Source organism: Strigops habroptila, chromosome 9 (genome assembly GCF_004027225.2).
Source record: "Strigops habroptila isolate Jane chromosome 9, bStrHab1.2.pri, whole genome shotgun sequence".
In the NCBI taxonomy this organism is placed as follows: domain Eukaryota; kingdom Metazoa; phylum Chordata; class Aves; order Psittaciformes; family Psittacidae; genus Strigops; species Strigops habroptila.
In genome coordinates, this window is record NC_044285.2 from 38,644,477 (window position 1) to 38,663,422 (window position 18,946).

General features: G+C 42.2%; 1 protein-coding gene and 1 long non-coding RNA gene across 5 annotated transcripts in view; one reads left to right on the forward strand and one right to left on the reverse strand.

The window, feature by feature from the left end:
• Positions 1 to 340: 340 nt before the first annotated feature.
• LOC115613222 lies at positions 341 to 9,646 on the reverse strand. The gene is made up of 3 exons (XR_003993314.1): positions 5,453 to 9,646; positions 2,306 to 2,431; positions 341 to 1,946 (listed from the first exon to the last, which is right to left on the reverse strand). It is a non-coding gene; the product is annotated as an uncharacterized LOC115613222 (long non-coding RNA).
• An 812-nt stretch (positions 9,647 to 10,458) lies between these two features.
• The window catches only part of PCDH11X (protocadherin 11 X-linked), a 493,261-nt gene continuing 484,773 nt past the window's right edge, over positions 10,459 to 18,946 (forward strand). For 2 of the 4 annotated variants that reach the window (XM_030497708.1, XM_030497711.1), the window contains exon 1: positions 10,459 to 11,152. The gene's annotated coding sequence lies outside the window, so the exon portion shown is untranslated. Of the gene's footprint in view, positions 11,153 to 12,379; positions 12,532 to 18,946 lie in introns of all 4 variants that reach the window. The other 2 variants (XM_030497709.1, XM_030497710.1) reach the window with 2 other exon arrangements.

Consider the following 18,946-nt stretch of genomic DNA (forward strand, 5'->3'; position numbering starts at 1 on the left):
CACATTATGTTCCGTTACAAATACATAGCCAATATAAACATAAATACAATTACAAATGTTCTGGGGCACTTAGATTAATCAAACTTCACAGTATAACACTAAGGATTATTTTGGTTCATGATTTACTTTGTAAAAGAAAAATCAAAATCTCTAGAGAAATATTAATGAGATCATATGTAGTAATAACCTCAAAGATGTGGTCTTGAAAACTCATTCATTCCTACATCCATTTCATCAAGAATACTTAAAGACATCAAAATGTTTCCAAAGAACGCAGCTAAGAATATTAGCAAAAACTTAGCAGCATGTAATGCTCGTTACAAGCACAATGTTTGCAGAAGTATGTCCTCTAGGGATGTATGCTTTACATGTGTAAAGATTTATTGCTCTTGTATCATCTATGGGTTTAATAGGTTGGGGTTTTTTTCAGTCTCTTGATGTCTAATTTCTTTGTCAAACAATTTTGAACATCAGTGATGATTGATTCTGGCACCCTGTGGTCCTGGCTTTATTTTTCAGTTACTTTTCAGAGAGACTTCATGAAACTTAGGGTGCTTCCATGCTCAAGGTTTGCAATTTATACTGATACAGTTGAAGTGGCAAAACCTAAAACTCATTGACTAAAATCAGTTTAAAAATAGTTATAAGAGTTCAGGAGGGTAAAATCTTACATAAATCCTTTCTGCACCTGATCAACTGCTAGACCTTTTATTACATCATTATGTCTGTATAAAAGAAAACACAGCCATAACTGCCATAGTGGTACAGCTAATCACACGTATATATTTTAATCATACACATGAAAGCCACCTAAGAAAATGGCACTTCTGTGTTCTTGTCTCATGTGCTTTTCAAATCATAGGCATAAGTAGCCAGCTTTTGAGAGCAAGCTGGGCTTCACTATAATGTACCCTAAGTACAAAGTCGCTTGTTTATTTAAATTATGTTTATTATGACACTCTGGAATGGAGTACACAGTCATTTCACTGGATAAATGGGAATTTAAGACCTTTAGGCTATATTGGCAGCTACTAGTTATGAAAAATAATAACCATGTGTTAAGAAAAACAAACAATTGTTTCTGTCAGTTGTCTTACTATAAATCAATGCATTATCTGCAATCTGTCACTGTAGAGTTCTGCATATTATTTTGGTTTATTCCAAGATTACTAGGAGTAAGGATAAGAACAATTTTTAATCTCTTTTGGTTCTCCCCTCAAATTCCTCAGTTTTGAGAAATGATGGAGCTGACAACTTGGTTTCAACATGGGAATGGTCTAGGACAACAAACACTCTGTTTTATTTTTCCCCATCAAGCATTTTCTTCCTTTGGCAACAACAACAGTGCTATAAAACTTGAATAAAACTGGTTTTCTTCTACTGCACTGAAATCTACATTTTAAATCCAAGAGGAAAGAAGTCCTAGGCTAGGCTGAACTAGACAAAGGTGCCTAAGTCTTACTTAAACATGACTGATCAGTATATTTTTAACTAATATTTACTTTTATCTTATTTTTCTTTTGCTGTTTGCTCTAAAATTCCTGTGAGTATGTTATCAACATTGCATCTGTGCTTCTTAATCCTAATTGAGAAATATGTTAATGTAAAGCCTTGTGTGGGATGTTTTTCTTGCTGGTTTGTTGTGGTTGTTAAGCAAGATGATGATTTGCGACAGGTAACTTGTGAGGTTAAACCAGCTTCATAAATAATCAGTAACTAGGCAGTGAAATAAAATTATAGTGATGAAAATTATCGTGTATTTTTCCTGGTAAATATTATCAGAAACCTTTCCTAATTTTGTCGTTGCAGAGCAATTGGAGATCGTGAAGGAGTAACGTTGCCTAGAACTCCCTCTAGTGATTCTGCTATGGGAAATGCAGCCGACTACATACAGATGCTTGCTGTACGAAATCACCCGAATCCGTCCCGAAATAAATTCTTCATGTCTGAAAAAAAGGTTTTTCATAATGGCAATTGAATTCTCCATAAATTAAACAGGTTTTATAAGCAGTGGGATAAAGTACTGCAGAACATACACTGGTTTGGGAACCTGGTGTTCTGCAGCAATAAATATTTTCTGATGCAAGGAGCCTTTCTTCCTTCTATTTAATGGAGAGCCCTGATAGGGCAACTGAATTACAGTTATATGGTAAAAGCGAATAGTACTAGTGCATTGCTAGCTTGGTGTTGTTGAAGGCATGGCATTTTCAAAACATGCTGAGCACTCTTCTTGGGATAATTGTGAGACTCCAACACAAAAATGACTCTAATGCGCTTAATGCGTCACTGTATATCACTTTTTCACCTGTTCGTGATGCAGTGAGACAGAATGTCACAAGGTGATCCAGGTACAACCACTTCATTGTGTGCAACTGTCATTTTCATTTTCACTAACAATAGCATCTCAGAGTCTTCTCTCCATTTCAAATACCTGTAATACAAACCATTACCATCAGTGACTGATATCCTCACACTATGTCCAGAAACTTTTACAAGCATGTGTTCAATTTTCACAAGCATTGTAAAAACATGAGTTTTGTTAATGGCAAACATTCTATTTGGTCCACATATGGATAATTTCTGCCATCAGGAAAAGCATTTCTGCTTGCCATCATTGTGTATTGTATTTGTGGCCAGGTTTTGAAGTCTAATCACCAGTTTTTTATAAACGAGGGCCTACATCCAGTTTGGCATAAGGTCTCAAAGAGAGCTCAGAACATCTATCCATAGCAAATGATATCCTGGTTTGCTCTTTACTAAAAAAGTGGAAGAATGTATTTGTTCATAAAAATATCCCAGAAATGAGAGGAAGTTACTATTGAAAAGTGATTTGCTATAATTCAGTAATGATTTGGGGGTCGGATTGGTATTTTCGGCATGGAGGTATCTCATGGTTTAATGTTTATAGGTAGTTCATTGAAGCATTAACAACAGATGTAGTTTTGATGGAAAAACCCCCACCTAAATTCAGTTCCACATTTTGATTGGCAAAAATACCCTTTCAGCGAGTAGATGCAGAGTCCACACCGCATAGCCAACATTGAAATGAGTGAACATCATGTCCTAGGATGCTAACCCTAAACCCAAGGTAAGACTGACACCGAAGGCTGTGCTGAATCCTTAGTTTTCTTGTCAGTAAACCACTTCATGTTCCTGTTGTGAAAGGGAAGTCTAGTACGTTATGTAATCCTCTGAAAAACTGCATAATAAGGATTGTGTTATATAAATTGAAGGAAAGGCATCCATACCCAGTGGCATGCTTTAGTTCTTCCAAAACAATCCCAAGCATTTTTCAAATGAACGGCTTTACTCGCCATTGAAATACAGCAATCTTTGGAATGGGCATTACTGAGCACTGGGTAGCATTACACAGCTAGAAGCATTCATACCTATTCCCCATTATTATTTTGACCCTGCAGCAGATGTTTATTCAGAAAGACCTATCTTGGAATTATTTACTTTGAATGAGTAAAGTTCTTGTCCAGGTTAGTGTTCTGACCTGGAAACTCTGTTTTGCAAAGCATTTCCTCCATTCTCCAGCACACGAGGGTAAGTGCTTCACAGTTAGGTTGAAAGGATTTTGAGGCTACGGACACAAGTTCATGTGTTGTTTTCCCCAGCTCCTATTATAAAATCTGATATTGATGAGCACTTTAGGTACTCAAATTACAGAGCTGAAAAGCCAGAGAACCTCATTCCCTGCAAATCATGCGTCAGAGAGCAAAGTAACCTGGTTTGCACACCTCTCCTCTGCTTGCAGAAATCAGAACTTCAGGAATCTTTTTTTCGGTGATTCTTCACCAAACCACTCTCTCCCTGACTTTCCCGAACTACTGAAACACTCTAAGCACATCTGTGTATTGGAAGAGCTCCTTTTCTTAAATTTCTCTGGATATTAATTTGAAAGTAGGCTGATTCTGTTATGCTGATGTTATATTGCTGGTGCTAGACTTCTTTTGTGATAATGATTGCCAAGTAATAATTTCACTTAGGTATGGTCTGGACATGCCTTACTGAATCTACTGGGAACTTAGTCACCTAATACAGAATGTATCTTTTGAGAAACAATACAGCTACGGCTGGTTTCTGATTCCAAGAAGTGCTGTGTTCTTTGTTTCCCACTTTTACCCTTACTGTGAAACAGAACTAGTGAGTCCAACCTATGGAAACATTATAGCTTATTTTGGTTCTTTGGAAGTTCTTGGCACCATCACAGTCTATCGTGTAGAAGGAAATATGTGGGAAAGTCTGCAGATATACCACAGCGCTGTACATGTCCCATGACTCTGTTCCCTGACGAGTTTACTCTCACAGTATTTCTCATATTATTGGTATTCCACACATGCTAATTTCCATGAGCAAAATAAGGAAAACCAAACTAGCAACAACACAGGCCAGTGCACTCTGAGCTTAATGCAGATTCCAATTTGGTTTAGATGAGGTCCTGAGGCTCCTCAATACATACACTTCAAGGAAACCTTAGAAATCTAATTTTTTTGAAAGGAACTCTCTTCAGTATTATATGGCCACCAAATACCGTTAATATTAAAGAGATGCCAAAAAGGATGCCTAAAAAAATCCCATTACTAAAGAGCAATGTTTTTCTCTTTTGCAAAGTACAATATACTTATTAGCTTAGGTAATCCAGGTCTGATGAAGATTTAAAAGCACTTTATTTTAATTTAGTTTAACTTTGCTCTCCCAGCAAGACCACACAAATAAATCTCAGCATGTAAAATGCTCATTAAATCAATTACATTTTTGAATGTGAAAAATTTAAGCTATATGAAAAAATAGATCAAACAATATGTGTATATCTCTTTACTCAAGCATAATTTGAGCAATATTTAAGATATTTATATTATTGCAGTATTACTTTTCATATTTAATAAGGATCTCACAGGCACAGAAATTAAATGACTTGCCACAAGCCAGACTGAAGAGAGTACCCTGGTGAGAAAGAAAGATGGGTCTTCTGAGATCCAGATCAGTACCTGATTTATTGCCCTCCTGTTTTTCTCCAGCTACAGGTGGTACAAAAAGGCATCCTAAGCTCTAAGAGGAGCAAGGAACTGCACTGACAGACAGAAATTGCCAGTTTTACAATTGAAATACTCTTAAAAACTGTTCATTTACAATCTTACAAAGCACCTGTGATGAGGTGGGGTTTTCCTTCAACACCTTTGTTACCACCCAAGGATAATTAACCGATGCTTTATAATGGATACGATACACAGCTGAATCAAGGCTACTTTTTCAAAAGTTCAATTCAAATCTTCAGTTCATGTGCAAGGTTTGTCACAGCAGCATCCTGAAAACTGTGTCTCTTGGTGTATAGTTGTTGTGTCATGGAATTGTTTCTCTGTCCAGAAACCAGAGGACTAGTTGTCAGGAGAGGTATCTACCTGCCTTATTATTACCCTACATGGCTACAGGGAGAAAAAACGCTTACCTTAGCATGACCACTTCCATCATTGCTCTCCAGAATAACCAGCTCACTTCTGCATTCAAAACCTCAATCCTGGCTCCAGCTGATTATTCTTTAATTGCACACACAATGCAACTGAAAGGAGAATAAAGAAAAATATTTATTGAAGACCAACCAATATTTGAAGCCCCATAATGAATATTAAATAACATTTAATAATGTTTATATGTTAAAATGGGTTAAACAAGTCACTAAAGTAAGGGAGGATATGACTTTTCATACTACTCAGTGGAATATCCTGTAAAATATCCTGAAGGTTTATGTGTATTTTTTCTTTTATAGGAGATCGCTTGTAACTGCATTAACTTGGAAGGAAATTTGTATTTATAATGGCAGGTAACAGAATAGTCTTTCAGTCTCTTTTGTTTTGAATATTTGACGAGATATGCAATGCTGTTAGTGTGCATCATTCTGAAATTTCTAGCTTTCCAGTACAAGCTAATTTAAAATAATGAAAAAAATATTGTTTATTCTAGCATTTTTGCATGTCTAGACTGATTCTTAAACACAAGCTGTGCTGTAAAGTACAGCAAAAGACACAATATATTTCAGCTTTCTTAGTTTGTTTCTATTTTGCAAGACATAAATTCCCAAACACTCTTAAAAGATGCAGAGAACAGCACAGCATAACACTTGTTAAGTTTGCAAAATTAATTTAAGTAAGTGAACAGTTTCTGTGGATTTTTATGAAGTAATTTCCTGTTATCAAGGACAGTTGACAAAAGGTATTTCATTAATTCCTAGGTTAAAGACTCGGCCTGATTTTTATCTTACTTAGGTCGTCTTACAATATCACCTGCATTGTCATTGATATCATAGCTCCTGACACATGTAATCAAGCATGGAATGGGGTGCATAAGCTCCTGCTTGTGCTCTAAGTTCCATTTTGAGTCTTTCTGACATCTCGTCTTGCGCACCCGAGCCGAAGCCATGCCCTTTCAGTACATGTGTGTGAACTCACCAAATGTGCAGTAGAAAAAATAATGTATTTTATACATAATTCATGACATTTAAAAACCATTGTCACTTGACAGCCGAGATGATAATAAAATTAGTATGTTCTACCCCCCGCTGTTAGGTACTGGACCTCCAAAGCTCCATATTGTAATTGTTCTTGCAATAGCCCTGCTAGACTATAAATGCCTCTGTGCTTGGCTCTCCTTCCAAAATGTGTGTATTTAGAAATCATGACCCTTCTAAAAGTAACACAGTCTGAACTTCCTATGTATTATCAGTAGCTATATAGTAGATATGTAGACCACTGCAAAATGGGAGACTCTGAGCCCCACTGATTGTGTTCCTGTTCATTACCAAGCCCAGATGCAGTGTCAATTGGCATTTATGAAGCACGGTGCGACATAGATAAACGTTGCTCCTACAGAAGGTGAAACTTGGGAATTTCCATTATTGAGAAGCAGGAGTAAAAACAGTGCTAGAGCTCAAAGATCCCAAATGGGATTTATTTTACATTTCCCGTAAATGGGAAGGAGCAAAAAGGAAGAGAAAGAAACTACTGTTCACATAAGTATATGGAGAATAAAACTCTTACTTGGGATTGAGGCAAAATCCTGGTAAAAGATGTGGTACAATGCAGTTGCAATTTGTTTTCTGAGTTTTTCTATTGCTCTGACAGGAAAAAAGAAATAAAGCAGCACTATGTGAGGCCTTCAGGAGGGACAGACCTCCAACCTTATCTGTCAGGCGGGTGAAAGTAGCTCTTTTTTGTTCCCTGCACCGGCTTCCACACATGCCCCATTCCCAGTAGGGAAGGGAAGGCTTGTGTCTCTTATTTTCTTGCATAGAGACATAAAAGTGAATTATGATCTTTCTTTGAGACTGTCATCTACAGTGGCCTCTCCATGACTTATCTGGGTGACCAAAGGAAGGCCACTCTTGCAATATATTTCAAGTGACCTTTGCAAAAATGCTGAGAATTCGTCCTACAGGCAGTGCATTTTTATGACTGTAGAGCCAATAGTTGTATAGTATCTATGAGACTTTTCTCCTTACATTTTGAGAAGTTTATAAAAAAAATCAGTGTCTGTGGGAAGAGGAACCACAGGAATTGCAATCAGGGAAAGGCAGGGCCACCCCCTGTTCTGCAAGGCCGCAGCCTGCCTCCACGGCACCCAGCACCACAGTCACAGGGACCTGCTAGTGCGCAGACTTCATCCAGCATCCTGAAGAATGAGCCAAAGGTGCTCTATGGAAACCATATTTCTGAGAGTTTTCCTGTTAAGTGCAAGTTTTAGAAAGGAAGCAGGCTTGACCTTCACAGTATGCAACACTTTGGCTCTGGGCCTAGCTCTTTTCACATGTGAATGGTTCCTGTGGGGCCTCTTCATGTGCTTAGAGTAACAAACAATTTCAGGACTTAGACCTTGATCTGAATCAAGGGTAGCAGCAACTCCTTCCGAGATACAGAAATATGTTTGTTCATAGCAAAGCAGTGTGTTTGCTGCACGGACAGAGTTAATCTTCTCTGTCTTTGACTCTTCATATTCATGATGTAACTGCTTTGGTTTGTAAAGGGGTTTTGCCCTTTTCAAGGGTACCACTTTGCCTCCAATATCGATTAAATAAGCCATCTACTCCTTCCACCTTGGGGGGTTTCCTTTTAATGAAATAACAGTTTTCCCTAGCGTTGACTTCTGGCTGTGTATTTCAAACACAGTTGAGGCTGAACTGCTGGATCCATTGTAGCTTATCCTCAGACGCCACTTTGAAAAGCAGGACGGGTCATCCCCCCCAGACATGCCGCTTGCTTTCCTTTCGGAATGGCTGATGCTATCGCAGTTGATCGCTCTTGCACAGGACAAACCATCCTGTAGGTCATTTCCTCTCTCAGTAATATTCTAACTCCTTTCAGCATTTTTTTTTTCCCAAGTAATAATCTTTATTATCATTTTGACTGAAGCAGGGAGGACAAGAATGCGACAGTGCCCACACAACACAGAAATTCCTCCATCAACTGCCCTTAGGTGTAAAATAGTCATCTGTTAGGAGATGCCTTCTATCTATCGTAATGAGAGCTGAATGAAACAGGTATTAACAGGTTTGCCAGCTGGTCCTAATGGTGATGTGGTGATCACCAAACACACATAGCTGTGCACTGCTTTTATTTTGTGTCCTTTTGGTGTTTATATATGCTTTATTTCACATTTCATTACAAAATCTGCAAAAATACTAATAAATGGGTATAACTGAAGGGCAGGCATCACTCTCAGCATTGTGCTGCCATAGCAGCTGGGACGTGAACTCTAATCTGTGGGTAATGTTCTGTCTATACATATGAGATGCCTCTGAATATATATAGGACAAAATAATGATGTCAAAACTTCACTAAGCTCATAGAATTTATCAACCAGTGTAGTAATATACAATGGGCATTTGGGCAAAATCAGGTGACTGAAATACAAGATGGAAATAGGACCTGGAAGAACAGGAATTACATCTGTGTGGAGTGTTTCAGCCTGGTTAATGGCCATGCAACTGTTCACTCCAGGTCCGTATTCAAAGAATCTCTCTGAATAGATGAGTTAACAGGTAACATGGAGACAAGTCACGCAATGACTGGGGATTTTTAGAAGCTGTTTTTAGAATGCTCTGATCCTCTCTCTTCTATACCTTTATTTCAGAGAAATTCTGGTGTTTCAACTAAATTTAGCGATAAAAGTGAGACATCACCTACATCTTGCTACAGTAAAGAAGGTAAAACAAGGCTTTTACATACATTTTCATACTATTTTTAAAGACAGACATGTGCAAAATGTGCTGTTAAGGGAAGTGCAGTGTTTTTTCTTGATCATCAGAAAAGAGTTTCAAACTGCCTCCTCACCCAACAGCAAAGTACAGAAAAAATGCTGTATTATTTACTAATAATTATTGTGTTCACTGAGAAGTGCCTACCGCAAGCATCTGGCAAAGTACTGCAAATAATTAAAGATACTCAAATTATTAAAACCAACACCACAGATTAACCATTAACTAAACTGTATCTTCACGCAAGCACCCATGGACAGCTGAGCTTACCAACACAATCCCGCTCTGCAGCCCCTGACCCTGCACTCAGAACGCACGGGCTGGGCCAGGCTCGGCCCCCCGTCCGCCGCTGCCGCTGAGCGGGGTCCGGCCCGGAGGGACATCCCGGCCACCCGGGGACTGCGCTGCGCCCCCAGCAGCTGTTCCCCGCCTGAGGCTGCGGCTGACCCCGCGCCTCGGTTCCCCCGGCCGCCCCGAGACCCAGGCCCCGAGCAGCGCCCGACGAGCGATGCGGGACTCCCGCCTCCCCGCGCCCCGGGCGGCCGACTCCCGCCGCCGGCCCTGGCCAGGTCTCTCCCCCGCCGCGGGCGCCGAGCGCAGGGAGCGGGTCCCAACTCGGCGCCGCCGCACGGCGCCCCCCGCCCGGCCCTGCGGAGCCGTCGCGCGTTGGCGGCTCCGCAGCGGAGCGGGGCTGCGCTATCGGTCGGCAGCTCCTCCGGCCCCATCTCGGGCTCCGCTGGGGGGTCGCGGAGGCACCCGCGTGCTGTCGATGTCGGCGGCCGCCTCCGCGGGCACGGGCGCTCTGCCAGCCGGGGCCAGGAGCCCGAGAGGCTTCCTCTCCCCCGGCACCGGCACCGCCGCGGGGCTGGAGCAGGCGAGGACCGAGCAGAGGGAGGCAGGGGCGAGCCGCCAGCGCAGGGCTGCCCAGCCGCCCCGAGCTGGGAGCGCTGCGCCCCGCTCCGGGCTCCGAGGTCCTCCCCGCCCCAGGCGGCGGAGCACGAGGAGCCGCCTGCCGCGGCACCGCCTGCCCCTCTGAGCCTGTGCTGCGGGGCTGGGGGTGCCGGTGAGGGCCGGGGCTGCCCCCCCCGGCGGAATAGCGGAGCGGTCACACCGCCGCTTTCGGGGGATTCTCCGAGAGGAAAAGGCAGGGCGGCTCCGCGAGGGGGAACCCCCCTCGGCTCGGGTGTTCGCGTCCCCGGCGTCGCTCCGCCTCCTGGTGCTGATGTCAGCCGCGGGGAGGGCCGGTTGGCGGCGGTAGTGCGGGGCGCGGGCGGCCGCGGCAGAGCTGAGCCGGAGCCGGAGGAGCTGCCGCCGCCGGGACAGCGCGGGCTCCGGGGCGCCGCCGGCAGCGAGCCCGCGCCCCCAGGGCCCCGGAGCGGCCGCGCCGGGCCAGCGGCCACCCGCGCCGGGAGGCGGGCGAGCGCCCGGCGGCTTCCCCACTGGGGACCTGGCGCCCCGCAGCCGCCGGCCAGGGCAGCGCTGCCCGCGGAGCCGCGCCGGGCTCAGAGCCCCCCGCGCAAGTCGGGTTCCGCGGCAGGACCTCTGAGGACTGGCGTGGGGCTTCCCGGGCGCGACTGCGTTTCCATCCTTTTGCGGCTGCAAAGGCAGACGATTAACTAAACCCAACAGAAATAAAACAAACTCAGGCTCACCTAAAAGTTAGGATACCTCTCCCCTCCCACCCCATTTCTTTTACAATTTCGGTCCCTGTGTGGAAGTCGCTTATGAATCGTGCTTGGCACGCTGCATGGGAAGAAGCGGCTTGTGTTTTGGATCGAGGATTTGCTGTTGCAAAGCGGTCTAACTTCCATGCAGCGGGGCAGCCTTCACTACTCTAACCGCCTTGATGGTGTGCTAAGGAGCCCGCGCAGATTGGCATCTTGTGCAGAGAAGGCGCTGAAGGTAAGAAGGGGCTTGGGGAAAAGAGGGATTTTTATGTTATTTTATATGGTATTTTTTGTCCAGCATCCCCCTTTCAGCAGAGCATCAGCAGTATAGATAGGCAAATAAAATGCAAGTCTGCTCCTGTGAAAAGTACACGGAGCTCGCAAGTGACTGCAGGAGATAGATGTGTTTTAAGTCCGATACGGCAGCGCGGCCGCGGTCCGTGCTCCCAGAGCGGCCAGGAGCTGCCTCCGGCTCGGGAGCTGGGGACCCGCGGTCGCGGTCTCTGCTGGGCAGCTTGCATTGGCTGCTGTATCTGGTTGAACGTGTGCGTACCCCCACCGCCGCCCCAGACCATCCAGCGCCCTACTCCAGTTGCTGGGGGTTGCAGATACAGTGCCTAGTATTAACGAGCGAGGGAAAGGGATGGGGAAAAACCCATATGGAACATTTTATTGATGTGATCATAATCCTGTAATGGAGATTGCGTTAAATGAGGATTGCATCCTAACGCCTAGCTGCTGTGGAGAGACTGGGAAGCAGAAACTGTGCTGGATTGTAAATGAAGTTCTTTGATTGAAGGATTTTCTTGAACCATGAATGGATGTCTGTAAGCTTAAAGTTGCTGTGTATGTGGAGTACCAGAATGGGATAGAAACCAGATCAAGCTGAAATAGATTGTCTTATACTCAGGCTCTGGATACAGTTAGAATTGGTTATAGGCATTGCAGTGATGGCCAATGAATTCTTGGTTTCAGCTATGGAGACCACAGCAAGGCAAAGAGGGAGGAGAACACAGCAAGGCAAGGAGAGAATGTTACCATTTGGGAAGAGAAGGATGGTTCCTTTGTGACTTGTGCCGTAGTGGCACAAAGCTCACAGCCTGCAGAAGCCTTGTAGGCGATCTGGGAAGCAGAGGATTTATCTCACTTGCCTTTTGCAACCCTGGCATAGCTGCCTGCAAGAAGTAGCTGCCAGGTGTGCATCAAGAGGCAACCAGGGACTCACCTGCCCCTCTCGGACAGCGAAAGGAGCCGTGAGCTTGAGAGAGAGGGACTTGACCCTCCTGATCCCGTCTGTTTGAGCTTGAGTCGATAATACATTTTGAGTCATTGTTGCTGCTTATCTCAGTTGGCAAAGGAGGGGAGAAGATGTTGAACTTGATTGAAGCAAAGCAGAGCTGAGGTAGATATTATCAATTCACCCTTGCATTCTTTTTGTGCTAATTTTTATTCTGGCATGGAGAACTGAGCCACAAAGAGCATCTTCTTCAAGCTTTGCTGAAAGGAAACCTGATGAGAACAGAAAGATTAAGCCAAAGACAAATTTTAACTTTTTGCTTGTCAGCAGTGGAAGTGGCATTGACCTGTTAGATCACACAGGTCAAAAGATGTAAGGTAGGAATAAAGTTACTTGTTTATTTACTAACATTCCTCTCCCCCCCCCCCCCCCAAGTTGGCATGCTAAGAAACATCACAGAGTGGGAAAGCACCATGTCTTAGAACCCCCTAAGTCCTAACTAATGTGAGCAGCAGAGAAATTCCTGTGGGAATACTCAGCAGCATTTATCTGTAACTGCAAAAGAGCTGGTTAAATCCCAAATTACAGAGAGTAAACCAAACCCAAAGATCTGACGTTCTCAAAGTAATTTGTTCTCCCATTTGAGTTGTGTACAAAATGTGAAGTGAGAGCTCCACAGTTCAGCCTCTCTCTTGCCGCATGTTTGGCATGAAGTTGAGATGGAAACACTTCTTTTACATAAAATGAAGAAGAGCAGCGTAAGCGCATTGAGTTCCTCTGAAGCATTTTATTTTGGCAAAAGACGACTTCTAGTGAATTGTAAGAGATGGGTTTAGAATATTCATGGCTAAACTCCAGGGAGCTTAGTGTTAGCTCAGTAGGCAGAAGGTTCTTCCTCTAAAGAGATAGCTGGAAAAGATGTGTTTAAATTTCAAGCCATATTCAGTTGAGACTGTTGGTTTCCACATTTTAATATAATTTGTTATGCTTCTTAGGGGAATGATGCTTAATCTGGAAAATAAAGCGAGTATTCCTAGCTCACTTTTTTTATAGCAGGAGCAAGCAGTGTGCTTTAATTGTACTTCTGCAAGTGCAAATGTTCCAGATTTGTCTGTATTTTTTATCAAATAGCAGCTGAGGAAAATTTGTCTTTTGAAACCATGGTTATCCGTGCAGATCTTGGTCTGTATTTTGCTACAGGAAAATTCTGCTTCATGGCTGCATTGTTCATCCTTGCAGCATTTCTTTAAATGCGAGCCTTGCTATAGTTAAAGGATAATTTATATTCAGTGTAGTAGGGTCTGCTCAGTGGAATTGGCTTTATACATCACAGCCTCTGCAAAAAAGGAGATCAAAGATCTGAACCTGTGGTCCTGTGTTGCATTTGTATTCTACATGGACTTGAGTAATCCTATACTGGAGCCATTCACACTCCCATAGTTAAGGATATGTCAGTCATCCCATTAAAACACCCATTTGCTTAGTGATTTAACAGCTAGTTTTAAAGATAGGCTCTAAGCTTAAGTTAAACACATTCATATAGTAAAAAAAAAAAAAACTATCCTAAGCAATGGAGTATAATAACATTTGGCATTTGCTAATAGAGCACTGTTAAGTGGAATTTATAGAAAGCTCAGTAGAAAATAATGCCTGCCTGAAATATTTAGAGATGAAAAGGGGGGGGAAAAATCCTTTCAGATTTAGGAAGCCCCTTGTGGATCCAGGTGAGTGCTTATACCTGGTTTGTAAAGGGGCCTGAGATTCTTGAGCAGGCAGTAGGGCTTTTCTTAAAGGAGAACGGCACTGGCTCCAAGTAGGGATTAGTCAGATCTCAGTTCAATGGTTCAGTTTTGGATTGCATTAGATCCAATGCCCTTGGCACTATTCCAGTTAGTTCCTTTGGGGGTTAAGTTATGAGAACAAGAAAGCCCCAAGCCCTATAGCTTAACCAGTGAAGCTCTCCTTCCGCTAAGTGAAGAAGAGCTACACATTTTTGAATCATATCAATGGGGTGAGTGGGGTGTTCAAAGCATTTGGGGGCTGCTGTGGCTGAAGAGGGCCAGAGAGCCCACCTGAGAGCAGCCATTGTGATAATCATACTTGCCACTTAACGCAACCTAAACCTAAGTTTGCACTTAAACACCATCTTCTCTTCTACAGCATCCCCACATCTTTGACAAGTGCCTGTCTCAGTTAGACAGCCGTCTCCTACCAGTGAGGAAGTTGCTTCATCTGTGCAGGCAAAGTATGTGAATGCTTACAGTAGCTTTTTGCATATTTCAGGTTAGAATTTAAAAGACTGGAAACAAAAATACATGTGGATTCAATGTTCCAGTTGCACGTGCTATCTGGTACCTATGTTCATGAAGTGGGTTCAAGATACAGCTTGCTATATTCCAAGTATTTTGGATGGGATGAAATAAATGAGTATTGTCTGAGTGAAAGTTTTGTCATTGGAATAAAAATTCATAAGGGAGATAATAGGCTTCTGTCCCAATTCCCTCTTTCTGCAATGAGGTCACTGGGAGGACATTTGTAACACTTGTCTGTCTTCAGTGCCGTGGTGACTGTGCCTTTCTTGGGTCTTCGGAACATTCATGCTTCCTGCAAATATAGAGGCAAGCAATATGAAGCAGGAAATTTTGGGTGGAAATGGGAATTTGATTATCCCTTAAGATCTGTGGGGAGACTCCCATTCTCATTATCCAACGGTAAAGAAAGGAAAATAGGTTTAAAACAGTCTTTTTCAATTACGGTCTCTGAATTAGTAGTGACTTGCCAGGAAGCATAAAAGCTTCTATAGTTTTTGCACATGTAAAAGCTCCACTGAAAGGAGTTTAAACTGCCCTTAAATTTGTCTTTAAGGTGTTATATTGTGAATAAAAGTGGGATTAGTGGAAAATACATTGGGAGTGATAATAACAGTATTTCCTACCGCTGGCACAGATGAATAAAGATATAATTGTTACTTTTCTTTTTAGATAAAAATTCACCATCCCATGAATGAAACCCCACCAAAGCCACCTCACTTGCATGGGAGGTTTCATGAGGGCCAAGGAAAGTTAACGTGAAAATTAGAATACAGATAAAAATGACTGTGGAACTTAGGCTGTAGATACAACCAATTCCCAGCAGTTTTGACAGTAAATAAGGAACTGTAAAAGTTTTTCTGTACCTGTATCATAATGAAGCATTCTTTTCATTTGAAGTCTTTTGTCATTGTCTTTAATAAATATCCTGTTGAAAATTACTTCAGATACACTTAGAAAACCCATGTTTTGTCACAGATTATGTAAGATTCAGCCTTCTTGATCCAATGTAGCTGAAGCCAAAGCATCCTGCAGTCTGTGGAAAAATTCCTATCAGAACGGGGTCTTCCATAATCGCATCTTGCATTACATAAAATACTACTACTTGTTAAGGAGCTCAGCACATCAATGTGGGATAGAAGGTGTTGCTGTAGAGGAGTTTTGCTTGCAAGGATGGCAGAACTTTGCCCCTTTAATGGCACTAACTTTGCAGGGAAGTTCTTTTGAAATGCCTGTTGTTTTCCTTCGGTTAAGCTGCAACAGACTCTGCAAGGATTATAGAATTTCAGGGGAACCTACATCACCAGGTCAGCAGCGGGCCAAATATGTTCTCAGAGAGACAGATGAACGTTGAAGTTATTGGAGACTTCCAAACTCAATAGTGAAATTACAAACAAAGGTGGTATTTGAAACCCATCACTGTGGGGTTTAATATGGCAGCGCACTGTGCTGAGAGATTTTGCCTGCCTCATCCTCCTGCCGGGGGAACATCCTGCATTGCGTACTACTTTGATTTGATCTGGTTATTTTGGGGATGATTTTCTTCCTCCAAGCTGGTCTAGAAATAAGATGTCACTGGTGATGGGCTCTGTTTGTATATCAGTGTTTACCTCTTATAGCCTTATGGACATGGTTGTATTATTTTTGTAGGAACTTAATTAGTAATTATGTGTGTTTTACGCTGTCTACTGAAGTAGCAGGAAATACATGCTAAAGGGGAAAAAATTGAAGTAAAAGTTTGGAGTGCTTTAGGCACAGCATGTTCCATTTAGCCAACTACTTACACCGTCATTGTTATGGCTCTGTGCTATCTTGCTAGAGAAATAAATGTGTATGTATGGAAATCTGTGACCTATTGGATCTGTGATCACATAAATGGGCCCACTAAAGCCATGTACAGTCTTGCCTCCAGCTCTAGTTCCTGGCACATACGATGCACACATGTCCACCAAAAGAAAAGGAAAAAGTATTTAGAGGATGACAGAACTGAAGGTGTCATTAAAATGTAGTGTAGGGAGCAATTAGAAACCAGCCATAAGCTGCCTGCCTTTAGCTGTAACGCCGATTTCATTAGAAGGTCACGTTTCGTGATAAGCCTCGTGAGAAAGGACGTTTCATGCCTTTGGGGTGGAACCGGGTTTTATCTCTGCTACTGGAAGTCACAGTTTATAGTCATTTATGCAGGTTTTGTGGTTGCTTTTGTAATTATAAAAATATGGATCTCCTTGTCTTTTGACAAACGGGTACGAAACTGTGTCCTGGCAGGCACATGGTTACCTGGATCGTTGGTTTTCCTTAGGTATGCTGGCAGCTTTCTTCCTGAAATGGAGCATAGCTTCCGCAGGAGGCATTATGTCAAGGTGCAGGCTAGTTTCATAAATTGGGAAGGAAGAGATTTGCCTGGGCCTTGTGTAATGTTTAAGATGAAAGACCTAGACTTGACTTGTCAATGTTAGATAGCTGAAGAGTGTACCATAGCATTCCCTAAAGAAAAGTCCAGAGCAACTCCAGTGTTTTGAAACTTCATTAAATGGTGACTTAATAGGAACTGTAATGTGACTATATAGCTCTGGACTTGGATAATTTGGGACCTCACTGTAGTAGTTTGTTCAGATTACAGTTGCTGCCAGTAATTTATAAATACATGCAAGATAGAAGGCATGAAACTAAAGCTATCATTAAATGGAGTGATGGCTTTACTTTGTCAGTCATTTAATTGACCCTTGGAAAACGTACATGGCAATGTGTTGTAAATTAAGATCTAAAATACACAGCAACACAGCAATAGTTTTGGGGATGAAAATTGGGAATGAAATGCATAAAATTAGTTTTCTGTTCATCTCTCTGCCTTGTCCACATGTGAGACTTCACCAGGATGAATGGATCCTGCGCAGGGTTTCATAATGGTTTCCTGTAATCGGGACTCTACTACAGGAGATCAGCCAAGTGTGTGTCAGATAAGTGTATATCATGTCCAGTTATAAGAGGGTTCTTTTTAAAATACATGTTCAGGAGATCTGTAGTTTTTTGACTTACTAGAGAAAACTGGGTATCAAATAAGTCAAGGGTTTTGTTGTCCTAGTTCCTTTGTTACAGTTTTCTAAGATAACTGAGAATGGCCTTTTCCTCTGGCCAAGCAGCAGCTGAAGTAGCAGGTATTACTGCTTCACCTTCCATGGTTCTGCCATAAACTTGAGGAAAACAGTCACGGATGTGTACATATGTAATAGTTTATGGCATTAGTTAAATCTGAGGAATGAAAATTATAGAGAGGTTCTTAGATACTGGAAAATAAGTGTATTTTAAATGTATATGATCAGTCTGGAACAATGATGACTACAAAATAGAACATTTCGGTATCCACATATTCTTCCCCCACCCTCTTTTTTTTCATATATAAGCTCTTTAAAAAGACAATACCTCTAGGAGAACCCTCTAAACTGTGCTTTCTTAACCAAAAGAACTATCTAAAATACCTCTTCAAAAGGCTTCAGACTTGTGGGCCACCAGTTCTATTTATTTATTTTTTTGTATGTTCAGTCCAATATCAGTTAGTTTGTATCTTTCACAGTTTAGCTTTAGCTACGTATACAAAGAAAACTGTTTCCGAGACCTGCTCTGAAGGTACTGTGCAGCATAACAGAAGGCATGTTTGGAAGGAGTTCACAGAACATCAGCTCATGGTGTTTCAAGCTATGGGGAAGGAGGGAAAAGGTATTTGGCATATCAGAAAAAAAAGTTGACCACTTGAAAAACAGTGAATGTGAGTCAGAAAGCAAAGACATTAATAGGCTGTCTGATAGAAATGCGTCGTGTGTGCGTGTGGTCAGAAGCTGTTTTCTCTGAGTTGAGGAGTAAGGTCAGCTGGTGTTGAGTCTTGGCAGCCTTGCAATGAGGAGTGAACCAGTAAATGTTGTGGCTGTGGTACCATGCCAGTGCTGGGCTCTGAGCATCACTGAAGACACAAAGCTTGGGTGCTAAAGGAAGAGATATCCCTGGTGACCAAATGCCAATGGCTCTCTAAAGAGTTTTGGTGTTGCCTGCATCACTTCTGAACGTTTTAATGAAAGTGCCTACAAATTCCTGCTTTCTTCTCCTGTCCCCGACAATAAAGAAAATTTTGCCCACTCTTTCTCACCTTTAAATTTGATTGAAACGTTTATTAGAGCATAACATTACAGAGTAGAAGGATATGTTCTAATAGAAGTGTCATTTTAACAGGTACATTCAAACTTGTTAATAGCCCCTGCCTTCTTTTTACAACAAGGAGGAAACAAGTAATAAAGAATTCAGGTTCCTCTTCAACGATAGAGAAACTGAGTTTTTTTTGGTTGTTTGAAAACAATGTGTCTTTGAATTAACTTTGTTAATTGAAGTTGAAAAGCAGGAAATGAATAATTTTTGCCATGGAACTGAAGCAGGACTAATATTTTCAAAAGGATTTCTGTAGTTTGGATGTACAAGTCCCATTTTCCAAGTGAGC